Below are 13,495 nucleotides of genomic sequence, written 5' to 3'. Positions count from 1 at the left end.
GTATCTATTTATGTATAAATGAGACTGAGCCAAAGTGGACTAAAATAATTCGTATCTTTATTCCCTTTTCTTATTGATATGCAGATTAAGTCGGTGTATTTCTTTAATTTGGACCAATAAAAGTCGTTGTTAACTAAGTTGAACTAGATTAGTTCTTCTGTACTCCGTCGTACTTTGAAATTGTTCATATGTAATTAATTCTGTGTAATGGTTTCACTTGTGCAACTGTTTATCTTTTTGTCCTTCTGAAATGACTCTTGACAGTTATATTAAGAAGCATGTAAAGATCAGTACAACGTATTTTTTTTTATCAGGATTCCTTCGTGAGTGAGTCGGCAGACGTATCGCATTTGTGGCCAATTAATCCTGGTTCCGAGTTCAAATGGAGGACAATTTCTCTTGGATGTAACTCGAGAAGCGGTTTTTATTCCGCTTTAAGCTTATGTGACCTCTTCCAGCATAACCCGGTTGTTGCATAATAACATCAAGGCGAAACAAACTTATTTCTGTCCATATATGATATGAATATATAGAGCAAATCATTTAAACCATAAAAACCTGGTTTAAACCAAAAAAACGTTTTTTTTTTTTTGTTTTTTTAATAAAAATCATGGTTTTTGCCAACCCTGCTAGGATCTCCTCACTTTACGAGAATTTTTCAAGGCGTCTAATCTATTTAGGTAATGTGTTATTAAAGAAGATACCAGCGAAAATTGAAACAATATAAATTTTAGATTTAAACGGGTTTATTTATTTACTTTTGTCTAAAAAGATAATTACTTCCCTAAAGATTCAATTTCAGATCATGCTGGAACTAGACTTTGTGTGGGTGTTTCCTTGCTGCGCTTATATTTTGTGAATCTCTCCCACCCATCTCTTCAAGATCATTCACTTGAATTTATCACAGTCTTTTTTAACTTACACGCAATTATTTCATTTTCTTAACAGCTACAGAAATATAAATATAAACAAGGAAAAGTAATCTTGATGAGAAAGTATACCGTTCAAGTATTCTCTAAACATTCGGCTGAATTTTTAGTAGTTAAAGTGTAGTTAAGGGTGATGATACTACGCAATATGCTAGAATCGAACATGAAACTTGGGTAATTATTAAACAAGGAAAAGACAAATCAAAATATAGAGACTTAAGCAGCACGTTCAAACAAAAGACATATGAAAGAAACGATATTATAGGAATTGAATTGTGTTCTATCCCTATCCGTTGTGTAACTCTATATAATTGATAAAGTAGACTATAATTTATTCTACTATAATTTACGTATTCCAATATTGTGCAAAATGGTTACATGAGTGCTTTCTAGGCAGTGATTATAAAAGAAGTTATAATTTTTGTGCTTTTAGCTTCGACTGTTACGTATATGAAGTTTCATCACTACTTTTCCATATAAAGTCTGTTTTCATATGAAGTTATAATTTTTGTGTATTCAATTGTGGCTACTACGTATTGACTGAGGTTTTCGCATTAGTTTCCTTTTTCGAATATCGTGTCCGGTGAAGGGAAGTTTTTGAAATTAATTCAACGATAAATACGAACATAATAAAGTCAACTATTATTAAGTTAATAATAATGTATCAGACATTTTCTTTTTGTAACACAAGTATTCTTACAGCCATCTTTTCTTCATACTTATCCCTCAACCAGGAACTGAATTCAAAGATGCAATGAATTGCAAAAAAATTACAAAATCCAGTTAAATGGTTTAGTCATTGAAAAATTCGAAAGATGTCTGTTTCCTGATCTTCTTCAGGGAATAATATTTGAGGCCAAAAGTTATTCCTCTACTCCGAAATTATCAAATTTGCGCCAGATACATCAAATTTGTCTATATAATTTTCGTTTTTTTTTCTTTTCTTTTTTAAAAAAGACACCAGCCCTTATCGGTTTTTTTAAAGAGCCCTTGTCCTGCTATTATCAGTTATTGTCATATTGTGAACTCTACCACCCAGAAATAATAGAAGTTTGTATTAGCTGAATGATGAGAATTCTTCCCTCCAGCACTAGAGACTCGAGTGCAATTCCTGTTGCCACGGTGGCTCAGTGGTAGAGCGTTCACTTCTTGTGCGTGGGTCCTTGGTTCGATCCCAGCTTGCGCCAAGTGAATTTTGTGGTGGACAATAACAGTGTGAGTGGGTTTTTTCACGGTTCTCCCGTTTCCTCCCACTTTATTCATTCCGCTATTGCATTCATTTCTCATCATCACTGTCTCCTTTAGCCTAGCCATCATAATTGTTGGACGTAAAACTGAAATATTTCATTTTCGAGTGCAATTCCGTGGGGAGCAAGGTGGCCCAGTAGTAGAGTGCACACTTCTGGTGTGAGGGTCGTTAGTTCGATCTCAGTTCATGTGCGTTTCTGGTGAACAATACAGTCTTCATCGGTGGGTCATCTCAGGATTCTCCCCCTACATTCTCATTCCACCAATTATATTTTAGTCATTCCCTTTGTATCATCCGTCTCCTTTTGCCTACAAAGCATAATCCTGGAACGTACAATGAAATCTCACTATTTCATTTTTTAAATGCACTTCCCGGAAGGAATTCGTTGCTTCGGATTATCCGTTAAACGGCAGGTCCATGACTTACGTAGTCTCAGTGCTAAAAATTGAACAAAACAATGAACAAATGTAGGAATCGTTTCCTTAATTTGATATTTTGTCTGTAGTGTTTACTATCAAGCTACAAAAGAAGTAAAAAAATGAAATGAAATCTTTGAGTTTTACGTCCCACGGTTATGCCGGTTAGGCTAAAGGAGACGGTGATGATGAGAGATGAGTGAAATGGTGGAATGAAGAAAGTGGGAGGAAACGGGAGAACCCCGAGAAAACCCACGAGCACGGTGTTTGTCCACCACAAAGTTCACTTGGCGGAGGCTGGGATCGAACCCGGGACCCCAAGCACCAGAGGTGAACGCTCTACCACTGAGCCACCGCGCCCCCACAAAAGAAGTAAGAATATATGCAACTGCAAATTTTGATTTGCATAACATGTGGCTGCTAATTCACAAAATACGTTTTTAATAATTCCTTTTTTTAAAAAAAACACTGGAAAAGCTTGCAAATATGATAATATTCTGATTAAATAAAGTATATACCAATTTTGTTCGGTGGCAATTTATTTTCTTGTTTCTATATTTCGTTCACTATCTTTCTGCGAGCATCATCAGAGGAACGAAATTTTGGGTTTAAATCTTGAGCTTCCTTTTCTCCTACCTCCGGTGCCAATTTTTCGATCTTCTACACATACAAGTAAGTATGAATATTTCTTGTTTTGTTCCTACATTTGTGTTTACCTCAGGGGTGCCCACAGAGGGGGGCTATGACGCAAACTGCGTCATTGAAATATTTGGTGGGTTAAAAATCTATATAAATATGTTTGAGGGAGTGTAAAAATTAATCGAAAAGAAGATTTTTTTTATGGAAGAACATCTACGGATAGACAATTGGGGGGTGCGTCATGGACATAAGGGGGGGGCACCACTGGTTTACCTTGTATAAATTAAAAGACAAATTCTAACCACAGCATGTATTAACTAATAAATAATAGCGTTACAGTTTCGGCAAATTAACTCTGCCTTCATCAGACACATTATCCAGTCTATCTGGCAGAGTTAATTTGCCGAAACTGTAACGCTATTATTTATTAGTTAATACATGCTTTGATTAGAATTTGTCTTTTAATTTATACAAGAAGTTCCAAAACTAGAATGAGTGTTATTGTGTTTACCTGTATACATAGAAGATCAAAATTAAACTAATAGACAGGATGAAATTTGACACGAAACATTCGATCCCCCGATGAGGCTCGCAGAAAGATAGGTAAGGGAAATACTCAGTGAGGCAAGTTGAAGTCGAGACTGATTTTTTATTTTTCTCGGTAGGTACAGACATTATGCAAGCGTTCTGCGATCTCACAACCATTGATGCAGAGCTCGCTTGTTTTCAGCAATACTGTCGCGTGTGGCGGTATTAAGTATGGGCACGTGTCGTGAAGGCCCGTCCTGAATTCAACATGGAAGATATAATTTTGTGCTCGCCTCAGTGAAATCACTACGGAAACATTTAACATGTTGCAACAAGTATATGGGAACAATTGATTAACCCATACATGTACAGTTCTTTTAAATATACCGGCATTTCGCCTGTACGCAAATGGTACACATGTTTCAGTAAAGAGCGGCAGGCAATTACAGATGACGAGCGTTCAGATGCAGTAAGGACCGCGAGAACACCGAAATTATTTGAGAAACTGAGCACAATTAGAGCTGAAGACCGAAATGTTAGGCTTTAAATTTTTGCTGACGAGTTAAAAGTAAACAAGGAAACGTTTGATGAAAAAAAAAAAAAAAAAAAAAAAAAAAAAAGCACCAGTAACTTCCGAGAATCACGATGATGGCAGTTGGCGTCTGCTTCATGACAATGACATGATCACAAAGTTTTGTTAATGAGTTTTGGCTTGATAGGGAATTTAAGTGTTGTCACACCCTGCCTATTCACTGGATCTGGCTCCGTATGATTGTTTTATATTTCCTAAAGTGAAAACCGTATGCAGCAGTTCTTACTTGGTTGATGTACTAACAATCAAGAAGGCCATATGACAAGAATTTTAAACTCCATTACAAACAATAAATTCTAGTAATCGGTCTATGCTCTGCCAGGCAGAGTATGAGTGCAGGAGGGTCCTAGTTTGCATGTTCAAACGTAACTAACTTTCTAGGAACATTTGTTTATTTTTTACACCAGTTTTCATTTTAAATTGCAACACTGTGTATATAAGATTGCTACCCACTCTGCCAAAAAGAAAAACAGTTTTATCTAATCATTCATACATAGTTGCGCAAGTTGCAATCTGCAACATTTTATAAGTATTATGATTTATTTTTTTTTTTCTTTCTTTTTTAAAGTGTCTAGATACAAGAAGTTAAATTAACTGCTTTGAATTTTATAAGAATTCTAAGCAATCATAGGCATCTATTACGGAGAAGTTGGTTGAATGAAGTTTAATATCCTTTTTTTAGCACTATGATCATACGGGACGAGATTTGCTGTTTGAAGTGGGGTCCGAACCATTCGAGACTAATATGCCCACAGAAAATCGAATTCGGGATATCACGAACATTACAGATTTGGGGAGTGTAGTCCAACCGATGGCCTTCACTCCTCTTTTAATGTCCATGAATAATTTATGTTATTAAAGTTATGTAAATATTTCTTCAATAATCGAATATAGTATTAGATAATACGTATTACGCATTTTAAGAAGAAGCAAGAAACAGGTTCTTGGAGCTACGTTAATTTAGTCAACGAATTATTGAAGCTAGATTAAGCTAGCCCTACACCTTTTCTTTTGACTGTTTTTTATTTTTGTTTCTATTTCCAACAAGCCAACACCACATGTTCTAAATTTCTTAACTTTAATGTTGACTGGACAAATCTTTCAAGAAAAAAATACTTCTGGCTCTACGCAAGAGTAAGATACATCTTCAACGTAGATTAAATTTTTGGGGTTTTCTTGATAAATTCTCCTATGTGAGGTAATCCTAGATTTAAAGCAATATGAATCGAGAAACAACTACTTCGAATATACTTCAACTACAGTTGTTTTTCTGATTATTAATGTTCCTTTAAGTCTTCTAGAATTATCTCACTGTAGGGGAATTCTTCAAAGAACCTAATAAAATTAGGCGATGTGTTATTGAGGAAGACACCAGTGACTATCGAAATTACGGTATTTAAATTTCAAATTCAAGCCGGATACAGAGATCAGCATATTTTTACTCACTTACCTAATATGTATCCTATAACCTCTATAATTACATATTTCTGTACCGAGCTCCTCCGTGGCTAAGCGGTTAGCGTACGCGCCTTTGGCGCGGGAGTCCCGGGTTCAATTCCCGGCGGGAGCTCATGTGGTTCGGATTCCACGTTAATCAGTAGGTCCACGTCTCATATAGCCTCGCTGCTGAACGGGACGCTAAACTAAAATCAACTCAACTCAATATTTCTGTACCGCGCATATCTAATGATCATCAGCAATGTGGGTGAAATATCTTAAACATTTTGTGTACTTCTATCATAGTGGTTCTGTCGTAGTTATCACTTCTGTTGCAAGGAGGTTCCAAGTTTGAACACACAATTATTTGGGTATATGGTGAACATCAATCTACCTGAGGTCTCCCTATTTCTTCTCTTTTAATTTTTTTTTTTTTCATAATTCTTACGTAATTGTCACTCATCTCTTTCACAGCGATGGCTACGAATCGACATTAATCCATTTTCCCCAATAAAATACCATAAATTGAATTAATCTGATTGATTGGTTTCCACGAACTCGAATATTCAAACTGATTTTAACAGTAAATACGCTGGGGTTTAAAGTTAAAATACTGTATTAACAAGTACGATGGCTAGCACGCATGCCTTGGGTGTGCGTGGTCTCGGGTTGGATTCCCGCTGGAGGTACAGTTGAACGAAAAAAAAGTGGTTCGGATTCCACCATAATCAGTAGGCCCACGTCTCCCTTAGCCGCCCAGGCATAATCGATGGACGTTAAACTCAAACAAACCAAATAATAATACGAGAATTTGAATTTTAAAAACTGTAACTTAATAAAATTAAAATACACAAGCCTGTATTTATTTTTAAAAAGAATGATGACGGCGCTTGTGAAAGATGGAGGAAGAGGAGAGAGCTTATTGCTTGGTAGGTGCATAGGGAGTCCGAGCACTAGGGAAACGTACTTACAAACACAAACAAACACACACACAAATATATATATATATATGACCAAGCACTTAGTTCTTAAAAAGTCAATATTCCAACAGCAGAAAAAAAGAGTTTAAATGTGGAATCTTGAATTCAATATTCCACGCATATGCCACTAGGTTACAGGAGACGGAGGCGGATGATAAATGAGTTAATTATTATTGAGGAATAAAAATGTGAAGAAAAGGAAGAACCCACGGACACAACGCTGTAAACAACAAATTTACACGATCTGGAATTGAACAAGAACCCCTCGCCTTCACCACTATTCAAATAGCTAGCGCGGATCTTTGGGGCTCGTCGTCCTGGGTTTCATTTACAGAAGGAGAGCAATAAAAAAAAATAAATACGCATTACAGTGGTTGGGATTCCATTTACAATTGTAGATTCATGTCTCATAAAAACCTCGGTGCTGAAAAGAGATGCTAAACTTCAACAAAAAAAAATAATAAAATAAATAAATAAATAAAATAAAATAATTTCTCTTTCAACAAAAATCTTAACAACTGACTTCAACACAGCATCAGTTGAAGTAGCTTCAAGGATTACCATCAGATTCTACGGAAAAAATGAAATCTTTCAGTTTTAAGTCCCACGATTATGCCGGCTAGGCTAAAGAGACGGTGGAAGGAAACGAGAGAACCCCAAGAAAACCCATGAACATGGTGTTTGCCCCTTACAAAGTCCACTTGGCGCAAGCTGGAATCGAACAAGGGACCCCATGCATTAGAGGTGAATGTTCTATCACTGACCTACCATGCCCCCATTTCATATCGAAACTTATATGAGATTACCGCGGAGAAATGAATCATCAAGATCAGTGAACCTATCTCTAGTTATGCGTAACACACACAGAAAATGTATATAAATGGGTTGAATTGAGAACCACCTTTTTCTTAAGTGGTTTAAAAAACAAATAAGGGACATGGAGACCCAGGTTTGACTCCCGGAGTGCTTCGGATACCACGTTGAGCTATGTCCACGTCTCATTTAGCCTCGCCGCGGAACGGGACGCTAAACTCAATTCCAATCCATTCCACAACAAACAGGGAATTATTAGACTACAGGGAGTGCTCTACCTGTGAGTCACCATGTACCTTCAAAAAGGATCAAGTTTTAACATGTTGCAATGTTTCATTCATAATAATAATAATAATAATAATAATAATAATAAATACATGTTACAATAAGGATATACAAACATGTCTGTCATATGAAGATAGAACTAATTTACCGATGTTCGTTTGCTTCGAGTGTTAGAATCTTTTGAGTGCTTCTTTTTTATATTTCACATTACTTTCAATACATGACAAAAATACTATGTCAAACAATGGGCTAATTAGATTACCAAATAACAGATATATTAAGGCACAACAGCGCAGGGGTTGAGCCTCATCTCTAGCGCAAAAGAATTCCTGGTTCGATTATAGGGTATGTGAGGTTGAGGTAGACAATAATACGTCACCCGATCTTCCCTGAGTTCTTCAGTGTCCTACCACATTCCCACTGCACCAATTATTTTACAGTCATACTGTCATTAATCATCTGTCTGCTTTAATCTAGTTACTGCACGTAAAGTTACATTAAAGATTTCATTTCCCTCCAATCTTGACCAAACCTGCCATGGATCTAAACATTATTTGTTTAGTAGACATCTGAAAAATATTTTCCTGTACTGATCTTTGGAACTCTAGTTATGGACAATGAAAAATTATTTTGCCCTATTGTTTTGAGTCTTGTATATATCGTACACAATCCATAACTCATTCAATCTTGGTCAACCTTGACATGAACGTTTTCCCTGAGTTGCTTAGTATGCATGTGAGATATTTTCCTGCATTGATCTTTAAGGACGAGCCATCAAAGCTGGGATCAGGACTTGGTCAAGTTTTCGAACACTTATTGCTATTTAATTAGAGCAAGAATTAGGGAGCAAATACATGGAACAAAACCTAATAAACATTAATTTGAAGTTAAATGCGTGTTAAAACAAAATTAAGTCCTAAGGGTAAAACTTTACAATGCCCAGTCCAGCTGACATACTCACTAAGAAACTAGAAATTATACTCTATTAATTTAATGAAAATAGATCGAAACTTCCCTAACCTTACGCTAACCTATTCTTATCCCTATCTTACTCTACCCTACCCTACTCTACTAGACCATTTCAAAGAGGCCCTACTTACCGGTGCGCAACTGCAGAGTGTAGTGTAAAGTTTACCGTATTAACTTTCTATCTCAAAATAATTGTATTATATTACACGATTTATTCTTCATAATTTTGGTAGTTCAAGAATGTACTCAAAGAGAATTAATAATGCAGTAGAAGAAGAGTTATATAAGAACTGAGAAAAGGTTGAAATCACTTAGTATAATACACAATTATTTCAGATAAAAGATTCGTACTTAATTTAATTTAGTAATATATATCATATAGCATCCATTAGCAAATGGAGAGTGGAAAAGATCTGCTAATATAAAAGAAGTACGATTTTCGACGCAATCGGGGAACTCATTCACCTATTAATATTTAATAATTATAAACAACTACATGGAGAGCATTTTAACACAAACAAATATGGAACCGATAAAGAAAATCTATTGGTGCATTTATAATTCTTTTCATTAATTAATATTTATTAACAAATTTCCAAATTCAGTCGTCAAAGTTATATTATATGAAAACACTAAAAAAAATTTTAAAAAATAATAAAATATAAATGAGTAGGAATTTTTAAAAACAATTTGGTCACGATTCATACACTAAAGGTACCATGTCAGCAATCACCTAATAAAACTGTGCGAAAGCTCATAAGAAAAAAAGTTGGGATGGTCAGACTATGAATCCCACTACTTGTTCACCTACATCCCGCCAGCTTGAAAAAATTGTAAATAAATGAAATGAAATCTTTGAGTTTTACGTCCCACGATTATGCCGGTTAGGCTAAAGGAGACGGTGATGATTAGTAATGAATGAAATGGTGGAATGAAGAAAGTGGAAGGAAACGGGAGAGCCCCGAGAAAACCCACGCACACGGTATTTGTCCACCACAAGAAAAAATTGTAATTACAACTGTTGTAGAGTCCTATGTTCTTCCCATATGTTTCCCGCGTAGACAAGAATTCAAAAGAAACAATGTGGAAATAAATTTTCCATAATCTGTGTTTCAAAGATGGAAAATTAATAAATAAATAAACGGAAATCTTTCAATAGAAACAGTAACCTATCGACCGATCCAGTAATAGATTTAAAAACAGTGTTAATATTAATGAAGATTAGCAGTAAACATCTATTATAACACAATTCGTATTTCTTGTTACCCATAAAATACGTGTAACTTCGTGTACAAAACATTTGAGTGTAACGTCCCACATCGCGTTTATGAAAGCGACTGAAATATACCTGGAATTATTTTGATAATATTAAAGCTTTTTCTTACAGGATTTGCTATGATTATTTTGGAGAAGTGTAGACTACTAACTTTGTGTTCATTTTTTTCAATATTTCAAGTGTACTCAATCTTATATAAACCCGGTATGATTTTCGTTTATGCATGAAGCACTATTATTATTACCAGAGAGGCTTTACTACTAATGAAATTGGTAATTACCGGCTTAATGTTGAAACTTATTTAGGCCTGTAACTTAGATGAATAAAATTACTACTTTAGAAATACGTTTTAATTTTAATGTAAACTAGATTTGTATTATTATTATTATTTGTGTGTGTGTGTATGTGTATATGTGAGAGAGAGGGGGGGGCAGGGAGGGAGTTACCAGACACGCTGTTTAGAGACAGAATAGTATGTTAAATGTAGGAATAATACTGACTTGTGTACATTTGTTTCAGAGGAGAATACAGTTTTATGGTTTGTTTAGGCTAATACACCTACATAAAAACTCATCATGAATCTCCCCCACATCCATTGACGGCTTCGGAGCCGGTAGTGTGAATTATATTAAGCCATTGTGAACGGTCTCGTTTATGCGTACACTCACCGTCGCTGACGCGCCTGCTCCCTGCGAACGTACTTCTTAGCTGCCATTCGGGCCCCCTGCTGCCCTAAATCAGTTAGATAGCCAAGGACACTGCCAAGTCACTTGGGAGTGAAATAATATAATATACATACTTTGAAATTATAAATGTATATATTAAATACGAGTCTTTAAAAAATCGTCCCTTATTAAAAATTACAAAGAACCACCATTTTAATTAACAAATATAAAAACAAGTAAATCGCAACATTCGTACTTAGCCCTCAAGACCGTCAAAAGTTACACAATATATTCGTATCGCCGTATATTGGTTAGTCTTTCACATCTGACATTACACACCCCTTTCATATTACAGGCTACTGAGGCTAGTTTATCATAGCGACCGTGGATTCAGACGCTTGTACCAATCATGCTGAAAAGACGTACTCATACAATGCATTGAGCAATTATGGACATTCAAGTGACTGTACAAATTTATTATACAAGTTGCTACCAGGTGAGAAACATTGAAACACGGATATTGTTTCCAATATTAGTAGTTAGTTGGGAGTTGAGATTTGTGTTTTCGCTTTTATGCAACACTATGGTTATGGACGACATGAGGCTTCAATCCCGTGCAGTTGACGAGTGTGTACACCATCATGTAAGATAAAACACTCTTAGCATAGCTCATTCACCACCACACACTACTTCATTAAAAAGAAGCTGGATTACAGGATTGTATCACTGATTCCGGCTATCAAGTCCCTTTCCAGCACAAGAGATATGTAAATGAGATGTGGACATATAGTCTAATGTAAGATCTGAATCGTGTGAACTGCAGCCAGAACTCAGATTTCCCGACAAACTAAAGCAACAATGTAACTATTTAACCACAGTGAGATAGGCTAGTAGGATATAACACATTATAGCCTACTTTCTTCCATAGGATTAGCTCAAAAATTACGTCCTACTGTTAATTAATATGTAGTTGCCATGAGAATATTACTTAGAACATGACTATAAACGACAGCATAATTTTGAAACTGGGGCCAAAAGCAGTTAAAAAAATAATTTAAAAAAAAAAACATGTTTACAGGAGAAATGAGTTGATGCTATCTAAGGGTAATTACTAACATAACCTAGCGTAAACCACCAAAAGCAGAAAATATACGAAAAAGGTACGAATTTTAAGCAAATAATTCTGGCTCCCGAAATCCAATAGTCCTAACCTAACCTAACCCAAACCCAACCCAAATTAAGCTAAACCGTTTAAAAAAAAAAACTGCAAGAAAATATGAAATTTAAACGAAATATTCCGGCCCCCAAGTCTAAAAAATATGCCTAAATGACTGCAAACTGTTTACGTGGAAAGAACATTCGCAATATTTTTACAATAAATATTGTGTGTAATTTAAAACAACAATAGAAAAAATATATTGTATATCGTGGTTGTGTGTATCTTCCGCTCAACTTTGTAAGGAAAATTATGCGAATCTCAAATTTGCACCGTGCACTATTTTAGTGTTTGGTCAATCAATTTGTTTATTTCACATAATACACGTAATTACAAAATAACATAGTTTTTTGCATTGTCCTTATTGGATAGCAAAACACTGTTTCTGCTTCATAGTATTTTCTACATTCACACATACATGCATGCATACACAGACACTGACTCAGCTTTGCGGTAACTGGCCTGGATCCGATCCCCCAGCTGCTTCCGTCCACCAAAAAGTGGGCGTTACTAACAAAGTCAAATGCACGGACAGATTAGTTCCAACGAGGGCAACATCCGTCAAAACAACACACTAGGCATGTAAACACATCAACAATGAAGAATATGGTCAATAATATATTGTTCTCCATGCCCCGTTCACTTAAAAGCAATAAAAATATCTACAATCGGTGGTCAAACTGATATCAGATCGATGATGGTGTTGACTTTTTTCTCCCCCTCGACAGCCCCGTAACTATTGAATGGAGGGAAACAGAAGACGACAGACAGACGTAGCTGAAATAAAAACACAATGAGCCATTTTCTCACACGGAGATACACCTGCGGTTTATCAAAACAAACTAATCTTTACCCACAGCTCCCAGCCAGTTTATTTTGCAACATTGACGTAAAGCTTGTTTTCTGTAATGTTGTCGTCTGCGATGTGCGGTAGCACAATTTACGTACTCGCGACAGTAGAGATCAGTCGATATCAAGCTACTTCATCTTGTCCATTGATACTTAATGAAAATAAATAACACATTCGATTATTTGTAAATAATCTGCTTACTTACCAAAATCATTAAATGCCATTTCACCGCTGCTGTCGTCCTCCCTACAGAAGAAAATCCACGAGCTCCGATTAAACCCATAAGGCAATACGCGAAAACAAATGAACTTCAAGCTGCGCTTTTCCCTTTAAACATACACAAATCATAGGACAAAAAAATAAAAAAATCATTTCAGTTCATTTATTTGCCTGCTTCATTAGCTTACAAAGCATGAGAAATTCTCATGTAAGCATTACAGTTGTCAGAAAAGAAAACATACAATATTGTCAAGTATCAAAGGTATACATCATGCATCTTATTAAGTATAAAAACATGACAATTTACATCGTAATTAGGTAACTGTTTGTACCACACCGGGCATATACTCACGAGTATCTGTTACCAACTCTTCACTTAATGAATCATTTAAATATTCTTCAATGGTGTAAGTTCTAATTAAGAACTTACAA

At 35.6% G+C, this 13,495-nt stretch overlaps 1 protein-coding gene across 1 annotated transcript in view; it reads right to left on the bottom strand.

Moving 5' to 3' along the window:
• The window catches only part of Camta (Calmodulin-binding transcription activator), a 1,249,189-nt gene extending 1,236,010 nt beyond the window's left edge, over nt 1-13,179 (bottom strand). The window contains exon 1 of the mRNA XM_081739735.1: nt 13,050-13,179. The gene's annotated coding sequence lies outside the window, so the exon portion shown is untranslated. The remainder of the gene's footprint in view (nt 1-13,049) is intronic.
• Between the last annotated feature and the right edge of the window lie 316 nt (nt 13,180-13,495).

This window comes from Thermobia domestica, chromosome 15 (assembly GCF_964235325.1).
Source record: "Thermobia domestica chromosome 15, izTheDome1.hap1.1, whole genome shotgun sequence".
Taxonomy (NCBI): Eukaryota; Metazoa; Arthropoda; class Insecta; order Zygentoma; family Lepismatidae; genus Thermobia; species Thermobia domestica.
The sequence above is the reverse complement of the archived record's forward strand: the minus strand, read 5'-3'. Positions and strand labels throughout refer to the sequence as shown.